We start from the raw sequence: 17,652 nt of genomic DNA, 5'->3' as shown, positions 1-17,652 counted from the left end.
ACCGGGAGCCGGGAGCCGGAGCCGGGAGCCGGGAGCCCGCGTGCAGGCCCGGCGCGCCCCTGTGCACCCGCGCTCCGCGCGCAGGGGGTCGGGCGTGGGAGTGGAGCGGAGGCGGCGCAGATGGAGCGGGGGGCGCTGCTCCTCGGGTTTCAACTCCTGGCGGCCGTTTGCCTCTGTGAAGGGGTGTGGGGGGGGGGGTCCCGCAGATGAACGGCCGTGTCTGCTCGGAGAGCGCTTGGCGCACTGTTGACTGGGAGAGGCAGTGTGGGGGCCTCCGCCCAGGGCTCCTCGGAACCCGCGCAGGGTGCGGGCAGCGCTGCCTTCCTGCCTCCCCCGGGGCCCAGAGCCGCATCCCCTGCCCTCCCCCCACCCCCCGCCCTCGAATTCCTGGAACCTCGAGGACAGTGTAGACGCGCCCCTGCTGCATTGTTGGCTGCGGGAGGGGGTCTGGGTGTTGGCAGGCTCCGCGGACACGTGCGCCGAGGGCCGGGCATTGATAGGCGAGTGGTGGCGCGGAGGTGGAGGCCTCCCGGGTAAGTCCCGGCCTAGATCTGTCTGCCCCGGTGGAGGATTGCGGGGAGCCAGCCTAGCTGCGTCCCCAGGTTGACAGATGGGCTGTGGGCACACTCTGGCTTCTCGGCCCTGCCTTGGGGCCACAACGTCAGCCAGGAAGTGGAGTGCCATCGCCCATTCCTCTGATTTTACAGAGGAGGAAACCGAGGCCCAAGGTTGTCCAGCAGCTAATATGCAAAGCTCATGGAGCCTGCAGGTGTAGAGCAAGCAGGTGGGAGCCGGTGGTGCCCTCTGTGTGGATGTGTGTGGAGGGGGGAGGTTCCCAGGGAGGCTTCCTGGAGGAGGTGATATTTGAGCTGATCTGGAAAGGATGCCAGTGGAAGGAGGTAGGGGTTAGAGATAGCGTATGTGCACATGCATTCCTTTGTTCCTGTATTGACAAATATGATAAACCTCCTTGATGATGTGAATTCAGGTGTAACATAGTTGGGATTGCCATCTGGGATTGCCATCCGTCTCTTTTGACTTCCCTTCTCAAAGAGGGGTGTGTGTGCAGGGCCCCCAAGTTCATATATTATGCAAGTGTTGGGGAGGCAGGAAGTCAGGGCCTGATGATCACTTGAAATGGTCTCAGATTACATAGGATTAATCGTGTCCGTTCTATGACTTACAGTTTCTCTCTTCTGTGCTGTTGGGGGACAGAACACTACTTTTTGACTAAGGATATAGCCCTGACTTTATTTTAACCCATTTTTAATGTACCATGTGGCAGAGATGGCAGTGAGTCGCCTATGGTCGCCTATATGCACATTCTCCTCTTCCTGAGGTATGTCCTGGCTGAGTTTCCCAGGTGCCCTTACCGTTTGGTGGCCTACGTGATTGCGTTTTGGCTGATGGAACGTGAGCAGAAATAGCCTGTGCCCCTCTCAAGTTTAACCCTAAAAACCTCCCTCTCCTCTTTCTACATTTACCAGTGGATTGGGAGGGCTGGGAGTGGGGGGCAGGGGGCGGAGCTACCAGCACAAAGGAGCCTGAGCCCCCAAGTGACCTTGGAGCAAACCCCCCCCTTTCTGCCTCCCCTGAAGTCCCTGGTTCCATGTCTGCTGAAGAGAATGGGGTCCAGTAAGCTCTTTGGAAGGTCTGGGGCTGTGCATGGGGTTTGTTGGCTGTGGCCTTCCCCTCCGGGTGATCTGGCTGGGCCATTCCACTGTGGAAGGGTGTCTTTAGGCCTTTTTTCTCACACTGGTTGGATTCTCCAAATACATCTTGTCCAGTTTGGGGCAGAATTGGTGGCCAGCTGCCAGGACACTGAGAACAGTGTGGAAGAAAGCTGAATGTCAACAGCAGAAACTTAGATTTGTTTAAGCCCCTTCTCTAGAAGGTTACTCATTCTTATCCACTTCTTAAAGCTGAAGCAGAAAAAAATCAATGATCAGGACTATATCCAAAGTAATACCGGCTGGCTGGACTGATTAAAAAATAAAAGTTTCTGTGTTGGAGAGACCAGTTCTGCTGACCAAGAAGCTGCAGACTATTGCCTTAGTGAACTGAGAAACTGAGAATGTTCTAGAAAGTGATTATGGTGACCACCATGGATGGAAGCAACTTGGATTTTTTTAAGATTTTATTAATTTGTTTGTGATAGAGCACACAAGCTGGGAGGGAGGGGCAGAGGGAGAAGCAGACTCGCCGCTAAGCAGGGAGCCTGATGTGGGGTTCGATCTCAGGACCCTGGGATTATGACCTGAGCCGAAGGCAGACGCTTAACTGACTGAGCCACCCAGGGGCCCTGAGGCTTGGATTTTTAAATGTTGCTGGATTAAACCCTTGTAGTCAAGGCTGATGGGCATAAGCAAGAAGGCTTCCAACCAAGGAAGGCGTGAGTCATTAACCCGCTAGTAATAAAGTAGGAGATGACCGTCTCTTGGTCCCCAAAGTCCCAGGAGCATTTCAAATGGCTAAAAAGTCAGAGCATGGAGTGTTCAGTTCTTCAGCTCTGACATTTTTCTAGACCTAGCAAGGACTCCGCAGGGAGTGCCTGGAAAGCAGGTGGCTCAGCTGCAGAGAATTTCTCTAGGCCATTGGTTCTCCAACTTTATGGCACATCAGAACCACCTGGTGAGCTTGTTTAAACACAGATTGCTGGGCCCACCTCCAGAGCTTAATTCACTGGGCCTGGAGTGAGGCAAGAGAATTTGCGCATTTAACAAGTTCCCAGGTGTGGCCCTGCTGTGAGTGGTCCCATGACCACGCTTTTAGAAGAACTGTTTTAGCAAGTGATGGCTGAGTGAAAGCCCTGATTCAGCCCACATTGGCTTCACACCCACCTCCCCCACTTTCTAGCCATGTGATTTGGGGCAGGTCACTTAACCTCTCTGTTACCTCGGTTCCCTATTCTGTAGGATGAAGCTGATAGTGCCTACCTCCTGGGATTCAGGGGAGGCTTCTTGGAGGAGGTGACATCTAAACTGAGACCTCAAGAATGAGCAGACTTGGCCAGGGGATGGGTAGGGAGGGCAGGCCAGGGTGTGTGCCAGGCAGAGGGCACAGGGAGTGTGAAGCCCAGGGAGCTGAGAGGAGCTATGGCATAAGTGCTTTGTAAGTGATCCTGAAATGCTGTGAATCTGTTCTGGGCTACATGTCTTAGGGCAGGATTGCAGTTGAGGGAGACCTGGCCAGGGTGTGGAAAATGGGCTGCCGGGAGGCCCACATTCCATTGGCCCCAATGAGGTCACATGGCCCCACCTAGGCACACAGGATTCTGGGAAATGTAGTCCGTGGCAGGGCAGGGCAGCATAAAGCCCTGGTGGAGAGCTAGCTGTCTATGCCACAGTAGCTTTTTCTGACCCTTGGCTACCTCTCTTATCTCTTCTCCACTTTGCTTTGTTGGAAGAGTGAATTTTACAGATGAGGAAGCTGAGGTTCAATTTGCCCAATGTCACTCAGGTACTAGTGGCAGAGACAGGCCTTTTTTTTTTTTTTTTTAATTTATTTTTTATTGGTGTTCAATTTACTAACATACAGAATAACCCCCAGTGCCCGTCACCCATTCACTCCCACCCCCCGCCCTCCTCCCCTTCTACCACCCCTAGTTCGTTTCCCAGAGTTAGCAGTCTTTACGTTCTGTCTCCCTTTCTGATATTTCCCACACATTTCTTCTCCCTTCCCTTATATTCCCTTTCACTATTATTTATATTCCCCAAATGAATGAGAACATATAATGTTTGTCCTTCTCCGACTGACTTACTTCACTCAGCATAATACCCTCCAGTTCCATCCACGTTGAAGCAAATGGTGGGTATTTGTCATTTCTAATGGCTGAGTAATATTCCATTGTATACATAAACCACATCTTCTTTATCCATTCATCTTTCGATGGACACCGAGGCTCCTTCCACAGTTTGGCTATCGTGGCCATTGCTGCTATAAACATCGGGGTGCAGGTGTCCCGGCGTTTCACTGCATCTGTATCTTTGGGGTAAATCCCCAACAGTGCAATTGCTGGGTCGTAGGGCAGGTCTATTTTTAACTCTTTGAGGAACCTCCACACAGTTTTCCAGAGTGGCTGCACCAGTTCACATTCCCACCAACAGTGTAAGAGGGTTCCCTTTTCTCCACATCCCCTCCAACATTTGTTGTTTCCTGCCTTGTTAATTTGCCCCATTCTCACTGGTGTGAGGTGGTATCTCATTGTGGTTTTCATTTGTATTTCCCTAATGGCCAGTGATGCAGAGCATTTTCTCATGTGCGTGTTGGCCATGAGAGACAGGCCTTAAACCCAGATCTGGGGGATCCCTGGGTGGCCCAGCGGTTTAGCGCCTGCCTTTGGCCCAGGGCACGATCCTGGAGTTCCGGGATCGAGTCCCACGTCAGGCTCCTGGCATGGAACCTGCTTCTCCCTCCTCCTGTGTCTCTGCCTCTGTCTTTCTCTCTGTCTCTCTATGTCTATCACGAATAAATAAAGAAATCTTAAAAAAAAAGAAAAAAACCAGATCTGTTTGTCCCAAAAGCCTGATGGGCAGATATAGTCTGAGTGCTTTTTTGAGGGCCACTCCATGATCTAGGCTTTCCCTGCTCAGGATCTCAGCTGTGTCTCAGGCTAACACCCCGATGCCTTATAATTATAATGGGATACTCCCTCCACTCCACGCTTGCAATGCCCATGATATGAGCAGAATTGCCAACTTTTCTCTAGTTACTCACTCATGCAACATGCATTTATGGAGAACTTGGTGTGTGCCAGGCATTGTGCTCTTGGGAGCTAGAGAGGAATAAAACACGGCCCCTTTTGTTCCAGATGCTCACATGGTCTGGCCACCGAAAGGCTGTGTAAACACAGAGTTCTCCTGAGAAGTGAGACATGCTGTATCCCTGGCCTGACCTGCAGGAGTACAGAGTGTCCTGGGTACATGAGAAGGGTGCCCAGCAAATGATTAAAAATTAAAAATCAGACTCTTGTGCATCTTGTAAATTGAAGCTATAATTACAATATTTTGTGCTTTGTCTTCTAAAGTGTATTTTTCTGATTTTTTTTAAAACAATAAAATTGTCTTTGCTCCATGACAGTTTTATATGCACAAAGCACAGTGTACTGCAGTGACATTTTTATGAGCCTCAGCAGAGCAAATGTTGACTGAGCTCCTTGGGTTCAGCTGGGGGTTGCTGTCTCTCATAGGTGAGCTAATTTCTCCAATCAAAAGAATGGTATGCCCGGAGATTTGCTTTTAAGGAAGAGAGGAAGGAGAGTAGGTCAGGGAAGTCTCCTAGCACTTCCTCCAGAATCTTTCTTTTTTTAAGATTTTATTTATTTATTCATGAGAGACACAGAGAGGGAGAGGCAGAGACACAGGCAGAGGGAGAAGCAGGCTCCATGCAGGGAGCCCGACGTGGGACGATCCCAGGACTCCAGGATCAGGCCCTGGGCTGAAGGCAGCGCTAAACTGCTGAGCCACCTGGGCTGCCCCCTCCAGAATCATTTTAAAGCACAGTCTCTTGGCACCGTTAACATTCTGAGCTAAATAATTAATTCTGTGTTGGGGGCCTGTCCTGCATGGTAGGATGTTTAGCAGCATCTTTGGCGTCTATTAACTAGAGGCCAGCTATACTCTGAGAGTTGTGACAACCAAAAATGTCTCCAGACATTTGCCAAGTGTCCCCTGAAGGGCAACATTGTTCTAGACTACATCTGTTTCCTATCGCTACTATAACAAATCACCACAAACTTGGTGACTTAAAACAACACAAATTTCTTATGGTTCTGGCTTCTGAAATTCAAAAGTAAAAGTGTCAGCAGGGCTGAGTTCCTTCTGCGGACTCAAGGAGAAATCTGTTTCCCTGCACTTTCCAGCTTCTAGGGGCTGCCTGCCTTCCTTGGCTGTGGCCCCATGCTCCATCTTCAAAGCCAACTGCATAGTATCTTCCAATTTTCTCTGTGACCCCTGCTTCCATTGTCACATTTCTTTAGCTCTGGCCTTCCTACACCCTTTTTATATAAGAACCCTTGTGATTGTATAGGGCTCACTGGATTTTCCAGGAGAATCTCCCCATCTCAAGATCCTGAACTTAATCACACCTGTGGAGTTACTTTTGTCATGTAAGGGAACATAATTCACAGGGCCTGGGTTTTAGGATGTGGACATCTTTTGGAGGGCCAGTGTGCTCACATAGAATGTTTGGCCTTGGGGCAGCTGGGTGGCTTAGTGGTTGAGTATCTGCCTTCGGCTCAGGTCATGATCCCGGGGTCCTGGGATCGAGTCCCGCATGAGGTTCCCAATGGGGAGCCTGCTTCTTCCTCTGCCTATGTCTCTGCCTCTCTTTGTGTGTCCTTTATGAATAAATAAAATCTTTTTTAAAAAAAAGAATATTTGGCTTCTGGGTGTAATGGAAATGCTTATGGAGAGCCTGGCAGGAGTGAAGTGACTTAGGGAGTGGGGCATAGGAGTTGGTCAGAGCACAATAACAGCTGGTACTTTTGAGTGCCAGTTCTCTGTCAGGTGCCACATGCCTGCTCCCACTGACTCCTCACACGGCTCCAGATATGGGTATTGTCCTCTGTTTCATGGATGAGGACACCACCCAGGGAGGACTTTCTGGAGGGAGCAGAAATTTGAGCTGGATTCTGAAGGGAACCAAGGGGCTTAGCAATAGGGAAGAGAGGCTTTTCAGAAAGAGGGTCCTCTGTGGTGCGCAAGCAGGAAGCTAAGAGCTTGGTGGTGAATGGTGACTGGTTCTTGGGCAGCGCAGGTGGGGATAAGATGCAAGGAGGTGGCAGGTGGGCATGGACATCTATAAATCAGTCCTTTTATTCTGACATAAACTCTATTATTTCCACAGTGTTTTAAATAAACATTTCTTTTTCTTTCCTTTTTTTAAGATTTATGTGGCATCTGCATGGCTCACTCGGTTAAGTGTCTGCCTTCCACTCAGACACTTCCACTGAAGTGGCCTTCACTGCCTTCCACTGCCTTCCCCATGATCTTGGGGTCCTGGGATTGAGCCCCAAATCAAGCTCTCCACTCAGTGCTTCTCCCTCTGCCTCTGTCCCTCCCCCTGCTCATGCTCGCTCTCTCGCTCACTCTCAAATAAATAAAATCTTTAAAATAAATAAAAGATTTATTTTAGAAAGCGTGCGAATGTGCATGCACACACACGCGCCAGTACAAATGGGGGGATGGGGGTAGAGACAGAATGCCTTGATTCCACAACCCCAAGATCATGACCTGAGCTGAAACCAAGTGTACAACACCCAACCAACCTAGCTACCCAGGCGCCCCTAAGTAAATGTTTCTTCATGAGCACCTACCATACGCCAGAGATAGAGACATTAATAAGACACTGACATAAGCTTGACTTGGTAACCTCTGATCCTGTACATTTGTTACTATCCCCACCCCCAGTAAATAAATAAAACGTAGTCTGGAGAGGTATTTGATTAGCACTGTGGAGCCCTGCTCAGTGCCAGGCACTGTGGGGGACAGACTCAAGGCGTGGCTTACCCTTAGAACAGAGTTTTGGCTCCTAACGGGGAGGCTGGGATTCAAAGTGGGCCCTGTGGTTGCAGAGCGCAGGCCCTTAGTCACTGTATTGGGCTTTGACTTGCTAATTTGTTTTTCATCAGCTTTATTGAGTGTAATTGACAAAAATTGTGCATACTTAAGGTGTACAACGTGATAATTTGACATAGATATGTATTGTGCCATGACTACCACAATCAACCTAATTAACATATCTGTCATTTCAACGTGTTAACATTTTTTATGTGTGTGAGAACAATTATGATCTATTCTCAGGGGGCACCTCAGTGACTCATTCAGTTAAGCGTCTGACTCTTGATTTCAGCTCAGCTCATGATCTTGGGGTCACGAGATCGACCTCTATATGGGGCATCCAGCATGGAGTCTGCTTAAAATTCTCTCTCTCTCAAATAAATAAAATCTTGAAAAGAAAAAAAAGATCTATTCTCGGGGTGCCTGGCTGGCTCATTCGGAACAGCATGGGACTCTTGATCTTGGAGTCTTGAGTTTGAGCAGCAGGTGTAGAGACATTTAAAAGAACTTTTTTAAAAAAAGGTCTATTAGTGAATTTCAGGTATACAATAGAGTATTATTAACTATAATCACTATGCTGTACTGTACTTTACATCCCAGGACTTACTCATCTTGCACAACTGAAACTTTGTACCCTTTGACCAACATCTTCCTATTTCCTCCACCTCCCAAGCCCCTGTGAACAACCACCATCCTACTCTCTGTTTTTATGACTTGAGGTTTGTTTTTTGTTTTTTTTTTCAATTCTTCATAGAAGTGAGATCATAAAATGTTTGTCTTCTGTGTCTGGCTTATTTCACTGAACATAATGTTCTCCAGGTTCGTTCATGTTTTTGCAAATGACAGAATGAATAACATTCCATTGTATATATACACCAGATTTTCATTATCCGTTCATCCATCTCTTAGGTTGTTTCCATATCTTGACTATTGTAAATTAATGCTGCAGTGAACATGGGAGTGCAGATATCTCTTCCAAGATAGGTTTTTCTTTCTGGTTTGAAGAAAACTGAGAACTCAAGCTCGAGCCTAAGATACTGTTGAAACAAGCCGGGTACAGCCCCGGACAGGCTGCCCCTGCTCACTTCTCCTCCCCATCACAAAGCAGGCTGTCAGTTTCTTCACCCAGGAGCTCCAGTCATTGCCAGATGAGCGTGTCTGTGTCGAGTGCTTAGCATGGGACCTGGGATACCAGAAGCTGTCTACATGTGTCACTTATCTGCCTTATTTCAGTACAAATTACTCATCTTTGAGGTCAGTAGGAGCAAAAGTATCTTCTGCTTTCTTATCACTCATTTGCAGCACAAAAGCCACATCTTTCCTTCTCTCTCACGGTGAGATGAACTCTTACTCAGCTGTGAGAAACCATAGCTCCTTCTGCTTGGTGGAATAAGAGGTTCTTGGCGTGAGATCTAAAGGAACCAGGAGAAACCTGCCAGTCTGGGGGTGGTGGGGTGCAGAAAGGAAGTGGGATGTTCGAAGGAAGCTCAAATCTCATTTATCAAACACCAGGGAATCAATAGATGAGGACTCAAATAGATGAAATAAGAAATAGCAGAGAAGCCACATTTAGAGATGTGGCAATATCTACCTAAACTAACATCTAGAATAATTAGAAGTGGCTGCCTCTGGAGGTGGGAAGCAGGGCCGCTCGTGTCCTGTTGCAAGTGCTGTTCACTAAAGTTGAGGAGTATCCAACCTGTATGATCATACATGGTGGCCTTGGTAGGAAAGGCGTATTCTTTGTAACTGTGTGATTTACTTTTTATTTTATTTTTTTAGATTGCATCTATTTGAGAGAGAGAGAGAGAGAGAGATAACATGAGTGGGGGTGGGGAGGAGCAGAGAGAGAGGGAGAAGCAGACTCCCTGCTGAGCAGGGAGTCTGATGTGGGGCTTGATCCCAGGACCCTGAGATCATGATCAGAGTGGATCATGACCAGATGCTCAACCAGCTGAGCCACCCAGGCGCCCCTGTGTGTTTTAATAATATTTTTTTTAATTATAAGAAATACTATGCCATTGCTCTACGTCCTGGCTGGGTTTTAAGCTTCATATCGGGGGTGCCTGGGTGGCTCAGGTGTTTAAGCATCTGCCTTCGGCTCAGGTCGTGATCCCAGGGTCCTGGGATCAAGCCCCGCATCAGCTCCCTGCTCACAGGGGAGTTTGCTTCTCTCTCTCCCTCTGCCCATCCCCCACCACCTTTTCCATGCTTGCTCTGTCATTCTCTCAAATAAATAAATAAAATCTTAAAAAATAATAATAAACTTCATATCACAGGTGAGAAAAAACTATGTACAACCAAACAAGTCCTCCCTGCCCTGCCTCCAAAGGGTAATTCAGAAGTCTAGGTGGGTACTTCGGCCTCAGGCATGTTTGGATTCAGGGTCTCAAATGACATCATCACTCTTCATTTTTTTCTTCATCTCTTGTTCTACTTTCCACCAAACCTTTGTTCTCTGGCGGCCTCAGCCCATCTCGGATTCGCGTCCTACAGGAAAGGATGCTCTGCCCTTCTGGGGTCTCAGGCCCAAGCGCGGGCTAACCTGGGATTGCGCCCGATTGGCTAGCTGGAGTCACATGCTCCCCTTTGAGCCAATCACCGTGGCCGGCCGTGATTGGCTTAGGCCGGGGTCATGTGACACACCCGGTTACCCCGCCAACCGCGGAAGCTGGGCGTGGGGGAGAGGCAGATCCCCGAGCAGGAGCAGGAGCTGAAGTAGGTGCGAGATGCAAGGTGGCACCTAAGTCACCCTGTTCGCCGTGGGGCAGCTGAGGACGTGGTTCTGCCGTGCTGGGCGCATAGTAATGTGTGCACTGGCCCGCGCAGCGTGGACCATATGGGATCCAGGGTGCTGGCTCCTGGGAGTGGCGGGCAGGAGATTGTAGTTCATTTCTGCAGCTGACGAGGCAGCTCGAGGCAGCTCGGAGCGGGGGAGGGGAGCCCCGAGGAGGACCAGCACTCAGTGTGGCTTGGGCCACAGGCCTTGACCTAGACATGCTTTCTGCCCCAGCCACTGCCAGAGGAACCTTTTATAGCAAGACCCAGTAAAAGCAGTGGTTCCTTGGCCAGAGCCTGAAATAGCCTGTTCCCCCAGGACCCCTGAAGAAGCTTGGCTTGGCTGCTGACCAGGTATCCAGGTTACCAGCATGGCTGGGACCCAAGGCCCAGTCCCCCCTTATTTATGATCGTAAAAATGATGGTGATAAGAATAGCTCTGTGTCATTGTGCTTGCTCTGTGCTAGCGCTGTAATGGGGTGGGTACAACTCTGATTATAACCAGGAAGCTGAGACTTGATGGGGATCCTTAAGTGGCCCAGTGGTTTAGCACCTGCCTTTGGCCCAGGGCGTGATCCTGGAGTCTTGGGATCAAGTCCCTCATTGGGCTCCCTGCATGGAGCCTGCTTCTCCCTCTGCCTGTGTCTCTGCCTCTCTCTCTCTCTCTCTCGCTCTCTCTTTCTCTCTGTCTCTCATGAATAAATAAATAAAATATTTAAAAACAACAACAACAACAAGGAAGCTGAGACTTGAGAGGTGATGTCACACTTGAACTTGGGTCTGACTCAGAGCTCCGTGGAGCTGCCTCTCCATACAAACATTTTCCCAGGGTGTGTCAGGGATTGGGAAGGGAAGATGAGGATTTCTTTTTTTTTTTTTTTTTAATTTTTAAAAATTATTTATTTATTTATTCATGACAGAAAGAGACAGGCAGGCAGAGAGAGTAGCAGGCTCCCTGCAGGAAGCCCAACGTGGGACTCGATCCTGGGTCTCCAGGATCACACCCCGGGCTGAAGGCAGCGCTAAACTGCTGGGCCACCCGGGCTGCCCAAGATGTGGATTTCTAAGTGAGAGCAGAAGAAGCCTTCTAGAGAATTCTGATGTCTTGGGAGCTGGGGTCCTGCTCCTGGTGGTAAGCTTTTCGCTGACAGGAGCAGACCTCTGTAGGCTAAAGGAAGTCCAGGTCAGGTGGAGATTCCTGGGAGGTCGGGGTCTTGGCTGGTGTTGGAACACACATCGAGGGGCAAAGTTATGGGCCAGTGAGGGCTCCTTGCCTGCCTAGGGGAATCCAACATCTCCAGGGCTTCCTGGGCAAATGTGGGAGTTAGCTGACAAGTATGGGCTCTGGCTTGAGGTGACAGTTTTCCCAGGCTGATCCTACCCAGGTATTGACTTCTCATTAAGAGATGTGCTGTGACTTTTTGTGGGAGAGACAATATTACTGGACCAGTTAGAATTAGCAAGTAGTAAAGGAAAAAAAGAAAATTTCAGTAGATTATGTAAGTTTAGATAGCAAAGTCTGAAGATTGTGAGTCCCCCTGATATAAGATTATGCTGCCCCAGGCTCCTTCCGTCTCATAGCTCTGCCATCCACAGCATATGGTTTCCTCTTCCTGGTTAAAAATAGCTGCTTGAGTTCCAGCCATCATACCTCTGTTCCAGCCAGCCGGAAAAAGGAAGACTCCAAAAGGGCACATTCCCTCCCTTTAAAAACTCGTCCCTAATGTTGAAAACAGCCTTTCTGTTTATATCCCGTTGGCCAGAATTTGGTTACGTGGTCACACTTAACTGCAAAGCAATCTAGGAAGTGTAGACCTTATTTTGAGTGGCCATGTGCTTAGCCAAAAACCAGCAGTTGTTATTAAGAAGGAGAGAATAGCTGTTGGGGGACAGTTAGCAGGCGCTGCCACAGCTGCCTTAAGAGCAAGTTTATGGCAACGGAAAAACCATAAAACAGCTCCTGCTCAATCAGTTCTAGATTGAGTGCCTGCTGAGTACAAGGCGCTGTGACAGGCAGGCTCACAGCTGCTTGTCTGAAGCTCCTTTTGTTTCCCTTGTGAACTGGCTGTGGAACCTCAAGCCACTGCCGCACTCAGCTCCCCCCACAAATGGGGGAGTTGGTGAGATGAATTAATTTAGTCCACATCACCAGTAGCACAGCTTGGGTTTGTACTCGAGTACAGGTTCCTAACTATACTGCCTCTGCCGAGCACCATCCCAGCCCCCAGAGGCCAGTGACCTGCCTTTGTCAGCAGAGGTTCTGGCCCAGGGCTGAGCAGGGCAGAGTAAGCACTGGGGCTGGGAGTGGCCGGGAAGCAGGGAGAAGTGGGCCCAGGGCCCAGGCAGTTTTTGGTAACAAGCAGGGTCAGGTGGCTCAGGCATTGGCTCCAGCCCATGACTGTGTCTTGCCCACGGGATAAGAAACAAGCTTTGCAGTTGACACCTAGAGCTGTGATTTTCAAGAAATCACTGTGGGTGGTTCATTAAAGAAACAGAATGAAAAGAAAGTAAAGCAAAACAAAAGTGAGTAGAAAATAGAGTGCATTGTACAAAGTAAAGCTAAGTACAGATTCCCAAAACTTTAATTTACATTTTGTGTGTATCGAATAGTTAGGATAGAAATAGTTAGGATAGAAACTTTAATTTACATTTTGTGTGTATTGAATAGTTAATAGGATAGTTAGGACTGCTGTAATAACTGTTTTTTTTTTTAAGAAATATTTATTTATTCATGAAAGACACACAGAGAGGCAGAGACACAGGCAGAGGGAGAAGCAGGCTCCATGCAAGGAGCCCGATACGGGACTTGATCCCAGGACCCCGGGATCAAGACCTGAGCCGAAGGCAGAAGCTCAACCACTGAGCCACCCAGGCGTCCCCTTTTTTTTTTTTTTTTTTTAAATATTTTTGTAATAACTGTTAAGAAAGAGCCAGAACCTCCTAGAAGGCTGCCTGCAGATGGAAAGAGCTGATAAGAATAAAGGGAATTATTGCCTTGATCTGAAAATGTTTTAAAATTGTTTTCACTTATTTATTCTTTTATACTGAAAGCAGTCCAGCTCTGTAAAAAGTGAAAACAGTATAGAAGTGTGCAAAGTTCTTAAAAGTTCCCTCCACCCCCAGCTGCCAGCTTCCACTGCCACTGCTCATCCCAATGTTGGTAGAACTCCCGGGGGTCCCTGAGGGAAGCTTTAATGCATCTACAAATGTCCTTTTTCTTTTCTTTTCTTTTCTTTTCTTTTCTTTTCTTTTCTTTTCTTTTCTTTTCTTTTCTTTTCTTTTCTTTTCTTTTCTTCTTTTCAAGTAGGCTTCACTCCCAATGTGGGGCTCCAACTCATGATCTCGAGATCAAGAGTCGCATGCTCTACCAACTGAGCCAGCCAGGCCCCCTTTCCTTTAACAAAAGTAGGATTACCATAATATACTTCCTGTTCTGCAACTTGCTATCTATCTATCTATCTATCTATCTATCTATCTATCTATTTATTTATTTTTTAAGATTTTTATTTATCCATGAGAGACAGAGGCAGAGACACAAGCAGAGGGAGAAGCAGGCTCCCTGCAGGGGAGCCTGATGCAGGACTCAGTCCCAGGACCCCAGGATCACGACGTGAGCTGAAAGCAGACACTCAACCACTCAGCCACCCAGGCGCCTCCGCAACTTGCTTTTTAAATTTAACAGTTTTCAGAGTGCTTAGCTGGCTCAGTCAGTAGAACAAGTGACTTCATCTTGGGGCTGTCAGTTTGAGCCCCACATTGGGTGTAGAGATTATGTAAAAATAAAATCTTAAAAAACAAAATTTCACAGTTTTTCTTAGCTTTTTTTTTTAAACTGAAGCTATATTGAAATATAATTCACAAACTGTACAGTCCATCCATTTAAAGTGTACAATTTGGGGTGCCTGGGTGGCTCAGTCAGATAAGCGTCTACCTTCTGCTCAGGTCATGATCTTGGGGTCCTGGGATCAAGCCCCACATCTATCTCTCTGCTCAGCAGGGAGTCTGCTGCTTCCTCTCCTTCTGTAATCTCTCTCACTCTTGCTTTCTCTCAAATAAAATCTTTAAAAAGGTGTACAGTCCAGTGGGTTTTAGCATATTGGCAGTCATACAACCAACACCAGTTTGAGAACATTTTGGCCAACTCCAAAGAAACCCATTAGCAATACTCATTCCCTCCTCTATGTCTCCCCTTCCCCATCCTTAGGCAATCACTCACATATCTTCTCTCTATATAGATGTACCTTTTCTGGATATTTCCTATAAATGGAATCATTCAATATGGGGTCTTTTGTGGTTATTCTTTTACTTAGCCTGATGCTTTTAAGGTTCATTTAAGTGTTGGGTTCTTCACTCCTTTCTGTGGCTGCATAGCATTCCCTTGTGTGGATACATTTTGTTTATCCATTCATTAGTTGCTGGATACTTAGGTTGTTTCCCCTTTTAGCTATTATGAATAATACTTCTGTGAACATAAGTATACAAGGTTTTATGTGGATGTTTTCATTTCTTTTGGCTGTATACCCAGGAGTGGAATTATATTGTAATTCTGTGGTTAACTTTCTGAGGAAACAAGTGCCAGACTATTTTCCAAAGTGGTTGCACCATTTCACATTCCTACCAACAGTGTATGAGGGTTTCAGTATCTCTGTACCATGCCAACATTTGTTATTTTCTCATTTTTTAAAAAAATTATATCCATCCCAGTGGGTGTGGTTTTTTTAAAAAATTTTTTTATTTGTTTATGATAGTCACACACACACAGAGAGAGAGGCAGAGACACAGGCAGAGGGAGAAGCAGGCTCCATGCACCGGAAGCCTGACGTGGGATTCGATCCCGGGTCTCCAGGATCTTGCCCTGGGCCAAAGGCAGGTGCCAAACCACTGCGCCACCTGGGGATCCCCAGTGGGTGTGGTTTTGACTTGCATTTCCCTACTGACCAATGATGCTGAGCATTTTTCAAGTGTTTATTGGTCATGAGTATATCTTCTCTAGAAAATGTCTGTTCAAGTCCATTCAAGCCCTTTGCCCATTTTTTAATTTAGGTTGTCATTTTATTGTTAAGTTGTCTATGTTCTTTATAGACTTATAAAGAACTCCTCTCTTGATTTGTGAAGGTTTACTCGTTCTCTCGTTCTCTCGTTGCTATCTCGGTGATTTGATTTGTGAAGGTTTACTCGTTCTCTCGTTCTCTCGTTGCTATCTCGGTGTCCTTTGAAGCACCAGTGTTTAGTTTTGGTGGTGCTTAATTTATCTTGTTCTTTTGTTGCTTGTGTTTTTGGTATCATATCCTTTTTTTTAAGATTTTATTTATTCATGAGAGACACAGATAGAGATAGAGATGGGGGGTGGGGTCGGCGGGAGAGGCAGAGATACAGGCAGAGGGAGAAGCAAGCTCCATGCAGGGAGCCTGATGTGGAACTTGATCCCAGGACTCCAGGATCACGCCCTGGGCCAGGGGCAGGCGCTAAATCGCTGAGCCACCCAGGGATCCCCATATCTTTTTTTTCTTTTAAAGATTTTATTTATTTATTCATGAGAAACAGAGAGAGAGAGAGGCAGAGACACAGGCAGAGGGAGAAGCAGCCTCCCTGTGGGGAGCCCGATATGGGACTTGATCTTGGGACTCTGGAATCACTCCCTGAGCCAAAGGCAGACGCTCAATCACTGAGCTACCCAGGCATGTGTGTCTCTCTCTCTCTCTTTTTATTTTTTAAAGATTTTATTTATTCATGAGAGACACACAGAGGGAGGCAGAGACATAGGCAGAGGGAGAAGCAGGGTCCTCGCAGGGAGCCCAATGTGGGACTCTATCCATGGACTGGGATCATGCCCTGATTCAAAGGCAGATGCTCAAGTGCTGAGCCACCCAGGCGTCCCTGGTATCATTTCTAAGAAGGCTTTGCTTGACCCACATTAGAAAGATTTTCTCCTATGTTCTTTTCTTTTCTTTTTTCTTTCTTTCTTTCTTTCTTTCTTTCTTTCTTTCTTTCTTTCTTTCTTTCTTTCTTTTTTCTTTCTTCCTTTCTTTTCTTTTCTTTTCTTTTTTCTCTTTCTTTCTTTCTTTCTTTCTCTCTCTCTCTCTCTCTCTCTCTCGAAGATTTTATTTATTTGAGAGCGAGAGCAAGCAGGGGGAGGGAGAGGGACAAGCAGACTCTGTAGTAAGCATGGAGTCTGACATGGGGCTGGATCTCAGGACCCCGAGACCATGACCTTAACTGAAATCAAGAGTTGGACACCTAAACAACTGAGCCATCCCGGTGCCCCTCCTGTTACTTTCTAAGAGTTAGGTAATATTTTAGCCTTTATATTTAAGTCTTTGATTAGTTATTTTTGTGACTAGGGTAAGGAAGGGGTTCAACTTTATTCTTTTGCCTCTTATATATTCGCTTGTCCCATACCATGTGTTGAAAAGATTATTCTTTCTCCATTGAATTGTCTTGGTGCCCTTGTCATAATCAATGGCTGTAAACGTCAGGGTTTATTTATTGACTCTCAAATATATTCCATTGATCTGTGTCTATCCTTATGCCAAAACCCACTATCTTAATTATTGCAGCTTCGTAGCAAGTTTTGAATTCAGGAAGTATGACTCCTTCAACTTTGTTCCTCTTTTTTCAAGACTATTTTGGCTATTTTGGGTCCCTTGAATTTTCATATGAACTTAGGACCTGGCTTGTTAATTTCTTCAAAGAAGCCGTTAGAATTTTGATAGTGATTGGTTTGAGTCTATAAATCAATTTGGGGAGTATTGCCATCTTAGTAGTATTAAATCTTCTAATCTCTGAACACAGAATATCATCCCTTTTTTTTTAGATCTTTTTTTTTTAAGAGTTTATTTATTCATGAGAGGCGCGCACACACACACACACACACACACACACACACACACACACACACAGGGGTGGGGGGCAGAAACACAGGCAGAGGGAGAAGCAGGCTCCATGCAGGAAGCCTGACGTGGGACTCAATACCACATTTCCAGGATCACACCCTGGGCTGAAGGCAGTGCTAAACCGCTGAGCCACCTGGGCTGCTTTTTATTTTTTATTTTTTTAGATCTTTAATTCTTTCACCAGGTTTTGTTTTTCAGTGGACTAGTCATGGACTTCTTTTTTTTTTTTTTTAATTTATTTATTTATGATAGTCACACACAGAGAGAGAGAGAGGCAGAGACACAGGCAGAGGGAGAAGCAGGCTCCATGCACCGGGAGCCCGATGTGGGATTCGATCCCGGGTCTCCAGGATCGCGCCCTGGGCCAAAGGCAGGCGCCAAACCGCTGTGCCACCCAGGGATCCCTGGACTTCTTTTATTAA

The 17,652-nt window shown here is 47.0% G+C and overlaps 1 protein-coding gene across 9 annotated transcripts in view; it reads left to right on the top strand.

The window, feature by feature from the left end:
- The window catches only part of EEF2K (eukaryotic elongation factor 2 kinase), a 65,977-nt gene that overhangs the window by 346 nt on the left and 47,979 nt on the right, over positions 1-17,652 (top strand). For 3 of the 9 annotated variants that reach the window (XM_049111301.1, XM_025416221.3, XM_049111298.1), the window contains exon 1: positions 548-784. The exons of 3 other annotated variants lie outside the window; for them this stretch is intronic. The gene's annotated coding sequence lies outside the window, so the exon portion shown is untranslated. Of the gene's footprint in view, positions 1-547; positions 785-10,181; positions 10,282-17,652 lie in introns of those variants that run through there. 3 more of the 9 variants (XM_025416222.3, XM_025416224.3, XM_049111300.1) reach the window with 3 other exon arrangements.

The sequence above is a fragment of the Canis lupus genome, chromosome 6 (assembly GCF_003254725.2).
Source record: "Canis lupus dingo isolate Sandy chromosome 6, ASM325472v2, whole genome shotgun sequence".
NCBI classification, from domain to species: Eukaryota; Metazoa; Chordata; class Mammalia; order Carnivora; family Canidae; genus Canis; species Canis lupus.
Note: the sequence above shows the minus strand (reverse complement) of the source record. Positions and strands in the feature narration are given on the sequence as shown.